The sequence below is a fragment of the Bufo bufo genome, chromosome 10 (assembly GCF_905171765.1).
Source record: "Bufo bufo chromosome 10, aBufBuf1.1, whole genome shotgun sequence".
NCBI classification, from domain to species: Eukaryota; Metazoa; Chordata; class Amphibia; order Anura; family Bufonidae; genus Bufo; species Bufo bufo.
Window position 1 is genome coordinate 49,063,204 of NC_053398.1, and position 11,207 is coordinate 49,074,410.

The 11,207-nt window shown below is 45.6% G+C and overlaps 2 non-coding genes across 2 annotated transcripts; one reads left to right on the plus strand and one right to left on the minus strand.

The window, feature by feature from the left end:
• Window positions 1-6,235: 6,235 nt before the first annotated feature.
• TRNAV-CAC lies at window positions 6,236-6,308 on the minus strand. Its single transcript has one exon. It is a non-coding gene; the product is annotated as a tRNA-Val (tRNA).
• A 542-nt stretch (window positions 6,309-6,850) lies between these two features.
• TRNAW-CCA lies at window positions 6,851-6,922 on the plus strand. The gene has a single exon. It is a non-coding gene; the product is annotated as a tRNA-Trp (tRNA).
• Window positions 6,923-11,207: the final 4,285 nt, after the last annotated feature.

Sequence of the window (11,207 nt, forward strand, 5' to 3'; positions counted from 1 at the left end):
TTTGATCACTGCACATTCACTTTACACGCACTGCGGCGATAAAAAAATCAGTTTTGATATTTTTTATCAACCGCAGCGGCCTCCGGTACTTCGCTAGCCTCCCCTTTGTAAGACAGGCTTGCTTTTTTTCTTGGGTAGTCTCAGGGAATACCCCTAAATTTAGTAGTCCAAAATTTCCAACAGGGGGTATTCTTCTGAAGAGGCCTACAGGATTCTGACCCAGTCGGATGAGGAGTGGGAACCCTCATCTGACGAATCTAGCGGGTCAGAATATGAACCTGTGGAAAGCAGTGGCTCTCTGACCCAAAGTTCGGACGAGGAGGTGGAGGTCCCTGGCAGCACCAGGCGTACCCGGCCCCGTGTCGCTAGACCACAGGTTGCGCAGGATCCGCTTCAAGAGCAGCAGAGTGGGGCTGTCGCTGCCGGATCACGTGGTGAGGCATACACTAGCAGCGCAGCCCTTCCTGGACCTAGTACCAGCACTGCCGTACAACCTGGTGAAGTAGCGAGCACCAGAAGGGCACCAGAAGGGCAGTTGAAGCTGGTACGGTGGCACGTGCAATAGTTACCCCGTCGCAGCCACCGCACAGACAGGCCCGTAGAGCCCCTAGAATCCCTGAGGTGCTGGCAAACCCTGATTGACAGTCACCAACTTCAGCCGCACCAGTAGTTCCCCCTTTCACCGCCCAGTCTGGAGTTCGGGTTGAGACGGCTCAAATCGGCCCTGGGATTTTTTGAGCTGTTCTTGACTGCGGAGCTCTTGGACTTAGTCGTGGCAGAGACCAACCGGTATGCCACACAATTTATAACCGCAAACCCGGGAAGCTATTATGCCCGGCCTTTCCGGTGGAAACCAGTCCAAGTTTCCGAACTTAAAATTTTTCTGGGCCTTCTCCTCAACATGGGCCTGACAAAAAAGCATGAATTGCGGTCATATTGGTCCACGCACCCGATTCATCACATGCCCATGTTCTCTGCTGCTATGTCCAGGACACGATTTGAGACCATCCTGCGTTTCCTGCATTTTAGCGACAACACCACCTCCCGTCCCAGAGGCCACCCTGCTTTTGACCGGCTCCACAAAATTCAGCCCCTCATAGACCATTTCAACTAGAAATTTGCAGATTTGTATACCCCTGAGCAAAACATCTGCGTAGACGAGTCCCTAATACATTTTACCGGGCGCCTTGGCTTCAAACAATACATCCCAAGCAAGCGTGCCCGGTATGGGGTCAAATTGTATAAGCTCTGTGAAAGGGCCACAGGCTATACCCACAAATTTCGGATCTATGAGGGAAAAGATCAGACCCTGGAGCCGGTCGGTTGCCCTGACTACCTGGGGAGCAGTGGGAAGACAGTCTGGGACTTGGTGTCACCCTTATTCGGCAAGGGGTACCATCTTTATGTGGACAATTTCTACACAAGTGTGGCCCTCTTTAGGCATTTGTTTCTAGAACGGATTTGCGCCTGTGGCACCGCGCGAACTAGTCGCGTGGGCTTCCCCCAACGGCTTGTAACCAACCGTCTTGCAAGGGGGGAGAGGGCTGCCTTGTGTAACGAAGAACTGCTCGCGGTGAAATGGAGAGACAAGCGTGACGTTTACATGCTCTACTCCATTCACGCAGACACGACAATCCAAATTGAGCGAGCAACCCGTGTCATTGAAAAGCCCCTCTGTGTCCACGACTATAATGCGCTCATGGGAGGGGTGGACTTCAATGACCAGATGTTGTCTCCGTATTTAGTTTCCCGCAGAACCAGACGCTGGTATAAGAAGGTGTCTGTATATTTAATTCAATTGGCGCAGTACAATAGTTTTGTTCTCTACAGTAAGGCAGGGAGAACGGGATCTTTCCTCAAATTCCAGGAAGAGATCATCAAGAACCTCCTTTACCCAGGAGGTTCCGTGGCCCCATCCACCAGTGTAGTTAGCCGTCTACACGAGCGACATTTCCCCAGTGTCGTTCCTGGTACCTCAACCCAACCGTCACCCCGAAAAAGATGTCGTGTCTGTAGCAGGAGTGGAATAAGGCGTGACACCCGCTATTTCTGTCCTGACTGTGCTGACCACCCTGCCCTATGCTATGGAGAGTGTTTCCGGAAGTACCACACACAGGTACACCTAGCATAGGGATCACATCTCACAGGACAGGCACACAGGGCTATTAGGGCCCTTTTACTCACAGCTGCTGCAAACCTCTCCTTTCACCTGGGATAAAGTGCATAACGTACTTTGCCACATCTTTGGGCGATTTGCGCTTTGCACATTGTCCCATGGGGAAGGAGAGGTTTGTTCTATAAAGGTAAAAAAACTAAACAAAAAAAAAATTACCGGTAAGTAAAAAAGTTAAAAAAGTAAAAAAAAAGTTAATATGTTCTGTTCTAAAGTTAATAAAGTTATTGCTTTGCGGCCTGGTTTTTTCTTTTTTTTTTTTTTTTACCTTCCAGGTGGACTAACCGATCGACTAGCTGCAGCACTGATGTGCATTCGGACAGAAGCATTGCGCTGCTGTCAGATTACACGCAAGTCGGTGTATGCGGCGCTGCAAGACGAGATTTCTCCTCTGCAGTAAAAGATACGTTTGCCGAGGCATATGAGCTGAGGAGGTGGCGGTGTTCATATACTTTGGCAAACACTTTATATATATAAAAAAAAAAATCCCGGCAAGGATTTATTCATCCACATCGATTGATGTGAATGGAGAAATCTGGTTTGCCAGGGCATACGAGCTAAGTGGGTATGGATGTTGGGCGGAGCTCCTATGTCCTGGCAGACGCCTTTCCCCTCCTTTTTCTTTTTTTGGCAGAGATTTTTTCATCCACATTGATCGATGCGAATGAAGAAATCTGTGCCGTTCATTTTTTTCTTTCAGCCCAGAGGCTGAACGGAAAAAAAAAATCTCATTACCTGTATGCTCAATATAAGGAGAATAGCAGAAACTCCTAATGCTGGGCATACATGTAATGATTGCGGAGACCCTCAAATGCCAGGGCAGTACAAACACCCCACAAATAACACCATTTTGGAAAGAAGACACCCCAAGGTATTCGCTGAGGGGCATATTGAGTCCATGAAAGATTGAAATTTTTGTCCCAAGTTAGCGGAAAGGGAGACTTTGTGAGAACAAAATCAAAAAAATCAATTTCCGCTAACTTGTGCCCAAAAATTTTTTTTTCTATGAACTCGCCATGCCCCTCATTGAATACCTTGGGGTGTCTTCTTTCCAAAATGGGGTCACATGTGGGGTATTTATACTGCCCTGGCATTTTAGGGGCACCAAAGCGTGAGAAGAAGTCTGGTATCCAAATGTCTAAAAATGCCCTCCTAAAAGGAATTTGGGCACCTTTGCCCACCTAGGCTGCAAAAAAGTGTCACACATGTGGTATCTCCGTATTCAGGAGAAGTTGGGGAATGTGTTTTGGGGTGTCATTTTACATATACCCATGCTGGGTGAGATAAATATCTTGGTCAAATGCCAACTTTGTATAAAAAAATGGGAAAAGTTGTCTTTTGCCAAGATATTTCTCTCACCCAGCATGGGTATATGTCAAATGACACCACAAAACACATTCCCCAACTTCTCCTGAATACGGCGATACCACATGTGTGACACTTTTCTGCAGCCTAGGTGGGCAAAGGGGCCCACATTCCAAAGAGCACCTTTCGGATTTCACAGGTCATTTACCTACTTACCACACATTAGGGCCCCTGGAAAATGCCAGGGCAGTATAACTACCCCACAAGTACCCCATTTTGGAAAGAAGACACCCCAAGGTATTCCGTGAGGGGCATGGCAAGTTCCTAGAATTTTTTATTTTTTGTCACAAGTTAGTGGAAAATTATGATTTTTTTTTTTTTTTTTCATACAAAGTCTCATATTTCACTAACTTGTGACAAAAAATAAAAACTTCCATGTACTCACTATGCCCATCAGCGAATACCTTGGGGTCTCTTCTTTCCAAAATGGGGTCACTTATGGGGTAGTTATACTGCCCTGGCATTCTAGGGGCCCAAATGTGTGGTAAGGAGTTTGAAATCAAATTCTGTAAAAAATGACCAGGGAAATCCGAAAGGTGCTCTTTGGATTATGGGTCCCTTTGCCCACCTAGGCTGCAAAAAAGTGTCACACATCTGGTATCTCTGTATTCAGGAGAAGTTGAGGAATGTGTTTTGGGGTGTCATTTTACATATACCCATGCTGGGTGAGATAAATATCTTGGTCAAATGCCAACTTTGTATAAAAAAATGGGAAAAGTTGTCTTTTGCCAAGATATTTCTCTCACCCAGCATGGGTATATGTAAAAAGACACCCCAAAACACATTCCCCAACTTCTCCTGAGTACGGAGATACCAGATGTGTGACACTTTTTTGCAGCCTAGGTGGGCAAAGGGGCCCATATTCCAAAGAGCACCTTTCGGATTTCACTGGTCATTTTTTACAGAATTTGATTTCAAACTCCTTACCACACATTTGGGCCCCTAGAATGCCAGGGCAGTATAACTACCCCACAAGTGACCCCATTTTGGAAAGAAGAGACCCCAAGGTATTTCGTGATGGGCATAGTGAGTTCATCGAACTTTTTATTTTTTGTCACAAGTTAGTGGAATATGAGACTTTGTAAGAAAAAAAAAAAAAAAGAAATCATCATTTTCCGCTAACTTGTGACAAAAAATAAAAAGTTCTATGAACTCACTATGCCCATCAGCGAATACCTTAGGGTGTGTACTTTCCGAAATGGGGTCATTTGTGGGGTGTTTGTACTGTCTGGGCATTGTAGAACCTCAGGAAACATGACAGGTGCTCAGAAAGTCAGAGCTGCTTCAAAAAGCGGAAATTCACATTTTTGTACCATAGTTTGTAAACGCTATAACTTTTACCCAAACCATTTTTTTTTTACCCAAACATTTTTTTTTAATCAAAGACATGTAGAACAATAAATTTAGAGCAAAATTTATATATGGATCTCGTTTTTTTTGCAAAATTTTACAACTGAAAGTGAAAAATGTCATTTTTTTGCAAAAAAATCGTTAAATTTAGATTAATAACAAAAAAAGTAAAAATGTCAGCAGCAATGAAATACCACCAAATGAAAGCTCTATTAGTGAGAAGAAAAGGAGGTAAAATTCATTTGGGTGGTAAGTTGCATGACCGAGCAATAAACGGTGAAAGTAGTGTAGGTCAGAAGTGTAAAAAGTGGCCTGGTCTTTCAGGGTGTTTAAGCTAGGGGGGCTGAGGTGGTTAAGGATAGGTGCGGGTCCCAGAGGGGACCCGCACCTATCCTTAGAATGGTGTCTGCAAAGTGACGGAGGGCACACCATGCAAGAGCTGAAAATAGCCGAGCGCCATTAAAATGACTGTGTTTTCGCATTCGTTTCAATGGGACTTCCGAAAATAATTGAGAGTGCTCCATTCTAATCTTTACAAGTTCCCACCTCTAGTACCCGAACCTATCAGACATTCGGGACATACCCCAACAATATGCCCTCAACGTCCAAGATGGGACAAATTATTTAAAGGGCTTCTGTCACCCCCCCAAAAGTCATTCTTCATTTTTGGGCTAATTAAAATCCTTATAATGCGATTATAAAATATATAGTGCTCTTACCTTTTTCTGTGGCTTAGTTTCTTTAAAAAACGCACTTTTATAATATGTTAATTACCTCGCTACCAGCAAGTAGGGCGGTTACTTGCTGGTAGCCGCCGCATCCTCCTTTCAAAAAAACGCCCCCTCCTCCTGTTGATTGACAGGGCCAGCAAGCGCTCTCCTCCTCCGGCTGGCCCTGTCTGCAATTCAAATCCAGCGCCTGCGCCTTACGGGTCTTCATTCTGCGCAGGGGCTCTGAGAGAAGGACGCTCGCTTCCTCAGCACTCCCTCATTGCGCCTGCGCAGATGACGTCACCTCTAAACCCGAAAGAGAAGACGTCATCGGCGCAGGCGCACTGAGGAAGTGCTGAGGAAGCGAGCGGGGCGTTTTTTTGAATGGAGGATGCGGTGGCTACCAGCAAGTAACCGCCCTACTTGCTGGTAGCGAGGTAATTAACATATTATAAAAGTGCGTTTTTTAAAGAAACTAAGCCACAGAAAAAGGTAAGAGCACTATATATTGAATAATCACACTATAAGGATTTTAATTAGTTCAAAAATGAAAAATTACTTTTGGGGGGTGACAAAAGCCCTTTAATGCAGTACTGTAATTTATAATAATAAAAAGAAAGAAAAGAAAAAAAATGTGTGTTTCCGCCCGGTTTCGAACCGGGGACCTTTCGCGTGTGAGGCGAACGTGATAACCACTACACTACGGAAACAGCGATGTGATCGTGCTTGACAAACTGCTAGACATCAGTGCTCACGTCCTTCCTCAGCAGATGCCACGCCTCCTAGTATTGTATTTATTTGCATATACAATAGGCGGCCGCTCAGTCTTGATTTCAGTCAGACCATATGTGCTTCCTGTCTGAACAGGGCTCTGGTAGATCACAACGTCTTACAGATACCACTCAACACTCGCAGCTACCAGATACAGATACCTGTGGCGACATCACTACCCCCCAGATCCTAGAGTAAGACGCTTATTACACCCACCTGCAGCCTCTGAAAAATGATTGAAGCAGCCCACACATAAGGTCATGTGATCATCTGTCCATGCGGATCTCCTGCTGCGGTGTCAGGTAGATCCGTTCTCCCAGTTTTGTGCTCACACAAAGGTTTACCATGAAATATTTATTGACTACGTCACACATCGCTGGCGTCTTCTCTGCGTTATATGGATGCTGCACAGAGCCCGGGACAGGTGGCGGCGGCGGCCTCTGCTGGCTATAGGGAGTTCTACTGCTGTTACTTCCAAGTTGACCTCGTGGCGCAACGGTAGCGCGTCTGACTCCAGATCAGAAGGTTGCGTGTTCAAATCACGTCGGGGTCAGTGTTTTTTTTTTATTTAATTTTTTTTACATTTATTATTTGTCATTATGCAACGCTAAAGAAATCCTTTTTGGAACCCTTTATTACGTTTTAGTGATTATTTTAATTTTGGTTTCTTATTTTCTAAGCCTTTGACAGTAATTACGTCATTTACCCATATAAATGAACCCTCTGTCTTGAAACAATGGTAAATCTTATATTCTGAGATGTCTTTATATTGTCTGAGATACAGGAAATTCGAATTACTAGCTAAATGCCTGCAGGCACAGTCAATGGAAAATCCGCCAATATTCCGCCGTCTGCTGCGTCCTTTCTGTCTCCCATTCTTTACAATGGGAGGCAACGCTGAAAATCATGGAGTGGCAGTCCGAGGGTTCGTTCACATGAACGTGTGCTGCCCGTTGCCGTATTGCGGACCGCATTTGCGGATCTGCAATACACGGGCACCATTCCATTGCCCTTCCGTACCACGGATGCGGACCCATTCATTTCAATGGATCCGCAAATCCGGAGATGCAGAACGGTGCGGAACAGAACGGAACACTACGGAGTGCTTTCTGGGGTTCCGTTCCGTGCTTCCGCACCGCAAAAAGATAGAACTTGCTCTATCTTTTTGCGGAACGGAAGGATCGCGGACCCATTCAAGTGAATGGGTCAGCGATCCCCATGTGCCTGCCCCACGGACGGTGTCCGTGCATTGCGGACTGCAATTTGCAGTCCACAGCAGGGGCGCGGGTTTCACACGTTCGTGTGAACGAGCGCTAAAGCTGAGGACATGCCGAGAAGGGACATGTCCGGGACATGAAACGAATGGAAGGCAGAATGGATGTGTCCACCACCGGAATTTCGGTGAGGCTGTCCGCACCAAAATTCCACACAAAAATACGCAGTGTAAGAGATTTACATTTAAAGGGGTCGTTCAGTGGCTTAAAGGGGTTATCCAACCCTATATATGTCTGCGAATCTGAACAAACCAGACTCAGCACTAAAAACTAAGGCTACTTTCACACTAGCGTTTTCCGGTATTTAGATCCGTCAAAGGGGCTTAATACCGGAATAAACACTTCAGTTTTGTCCCTATTCATTGTCAATGGGGACAAAACTGACTAAACAGAACGGAAAGCTCCAAAATGCATTCCGATACGTTTAGTTGCGTTCCCATACCAAAGAGCAAACCGCAACATGTTGTAGTTTGCTTTCCGTCCTGGGATGTGGAGCAAGACGGATCCGGCATGAGCCCCAATGCAAGTCAATGGGGACGGATCCATTTTCACTGCCACAATCTGCCACAATAGAAAACGGATCCGTTCCCCATTGACTTCCAATGGAATTGATGACGGATGCGCCTTGGCAATGTTAAAGATAATACAACCGGATCCGTTCATAACGGATGCAGATGGTTGTATTATAAGTAACGGAAGCGTTTTTGCTAAACCCTGCCGGATCCAGTAAAAACGCTAGTGTGAAAGTAGCCTAAGGCTTCGTTCACATCACCGTTCTGGCTTTCCGTTCTCCTGCTCCGTCTAGGAGCAGAACGGAAAGGACGGAAAAGGCACATAACTGACGCCAAACTGAGTCAAACGGAGCCCTTAGGACCCCATAGACTATAATGGGGCCCGTTATGTTTCCGCTCAGAAGATGATTGCATGCAGGACTTTTGTCTCCGCTTAAAAATCATCTTCTGAGCGGAAACATAACGGACCCCATTATAGTCTATGGGGTCCTAAGGGCTCCGTTTGACTCAGTTTGGCGTCAGTTATGTGCCTTTTCCGTCCTTTCCGTTCTCCTGCTCCTAGACGGAGCAGGAGAACGGAAAGCCAGAACGGTGATGTGAACGAAGCCTTAGTCAATGATGCCGGATCTGAAAAAATGGATCCAGCGCCAATTGACTTACAATGTTTTTAGTGCCGGATCCGGTTTGTTCAGTTTCAATTTAATACAACTGCATCCGAACGGAACGGATGCATCCAGATGTACTAAATCAAACTGAAGCTTTTTGCTCCGGTTTTCAGATTCTATGCTGGATCTCAAAACCGAAATACAAAGTGCATATGTGAAAGTAGCCTGAAAGAGTTTTGTGGGATCTAGATATTGATAACTAATATGAAAATCAATGGGAGCTGAGCAGCATTAACCAATGTGGCCAGGGGTGTACACAAATTTCATAGGACCCCATATCAAAACTTCTGGGGTCATTTATCAAACTGGTGTAAAGTAGAACTGGGGTAGTTGCCCATAGCAACCAATCAAATTCCACCTTTTATTTTTTATAGCTCCTTTGGAAAATGAAAGGTGGAATCTGATTGGTTGCTATTTCTGATGAATTTATGTTTTTATTTTTTTAATCAAGTGGAAGAAATGTAATTTAGGGGGTGTCGGGTGTCGGACTCCCACTTATCTGATCCAGAGATCTCCTCATTCATTGCTCTGCTAGATTTATATCAAGCTGAAAACTCAAGGGGGGTGTTTTTTCTGCTGCTGCTATGGGGGCGTGTCTCAGCTCTCCCTATCACAGCTCAGGGGGCGTGTCTCAGCTCTCCCTATCACAGCTCAGGAGACAGTTGAAGGATGAAACTGAGCATGTGCGGCCATCTCAGTGAGTCGGACAAAGAAATAAGAAAAAAAAAACAACAGGTGGCGCTATACAGATACCTTTTATTGAATAACTCAACACTCGATAATATTCAATGATGAAAAATGAGAAACCGAGCAGAAATATAACAATAAAGTGTACTAAGAGAGACTGTGTCTATCTTTAATCAGTCCAAAGTAGGACTACTTAGCGGTATATCCTAGAACAAGAAGACATCAAGTAGTAGCAAAGGAGTCTTAAAGACCCAAAAGCCCAGAGCTTCTCAGCAAGTAATGCTTCACCAAACTAATAACCAAAAGACAAGACAAATAACATAGACAATGACACAAGGGGGGGAAACACCTCTTTCTCATGAGGTCGTTAAGGTTGCCTTGTGGCCCAGTAATTATCCCACAGGTCCCATATGGCGTTGAAGAGTACTATTTTGTCCTGAAACATGGCCGTGGAGTATTCCATTGTTCGGACCTCCATCACCCTAGCGTACAAATCAGAAACCCGTGGAGGTTCAGGGCTTTTCCAAGATCGAGAGATTAGACAACGAGCTGCTGTTAGTATCAATAGTAATAACTTAAGTGAGTGTTTTTTTAACTTGAATGGGGACCACATTAAGAAGGAAGGACATAGGGTCAGGTCGGATTTCCACTGCAAAAATATCACTCAGGAGGGAGCCTACTCTGGTCCAGTAGGGGCGTATCTTGGGGCAGTCCCAGAAAATATGAGGCAATGTACCCCTATGTAAGCCGCATTTCCAGCAGTCTCCCGGGACTACTGGGTTCATTCTATGGAGGAGGCCAGGAGTGTGGTGCCAGTACATTAAAATTTTATATTGGTTCTCCTGATGAAGTACCGAAGATACTCCTGCCACCGCACCATGTAGGAATGCCTTTGAACCCGATCAGGGAAGGGAGTCAGCAATATGGAGTAGATCTCAGAAATTAGACCCTTCGCGTGTACCCCTTCCCTGCAAAGGCGTTCAAAGGGAGTCGGGAGGGAAACTGTGACCCCTGAAAAAATGGACTGGGCAAAGGGACTAATCTGGATATAAAAGTAATTGGAGGAGGGGGGGTGATCATATTTGGTCTGGAGGGTAGAAAACTGCAAAAGGTCCTTAGTAAAGGGGTCCACAATATCTGCAAACCGAAACACTCCCCACTGAAACCATGGTCTCGTTGTGGACGTGGTAAGACTAGTAGGGAGCATAGGGTGATACAAAAAGGAGGTCATGGCGGAGTGGTTAGAAACCAGAGGGAATTTACCACTGCACTGCTGCCATATGAGTCTAGTAAAGCCATGGGCCCTAAGAGATCCTTAACTGGTAGAGTCTTGTGAGATCCGGACCATAGCATGGAGTTAGGATGTATATGAGATAGCCAGAGTTTTTCTACTTGCATCCAGACAGAGTATGGGTGCAAGGAAGCCCAGGCCGTGACAGAACGTAGCTGGGCCTCCCAGTAATATTTGGACAGATCCGGTACCCCTAGTCCACCCTGGTGCCTACTAGATAGAAGGACTGACCGTGGGATTCTATGACGTCTTCCCGCCCATATGAATCTAAGGAGGTGAGATTGAATGGATCTCAGATCTTTGAGGGGAACTATAATCGGTAAGGTCTCAAAAAGATACAGAAGCTTGGGCAAGATCGTCATTTTAGTCGCAGCAATACGTCCCATGAGAGAGAGTGGGAGAGCGTGGC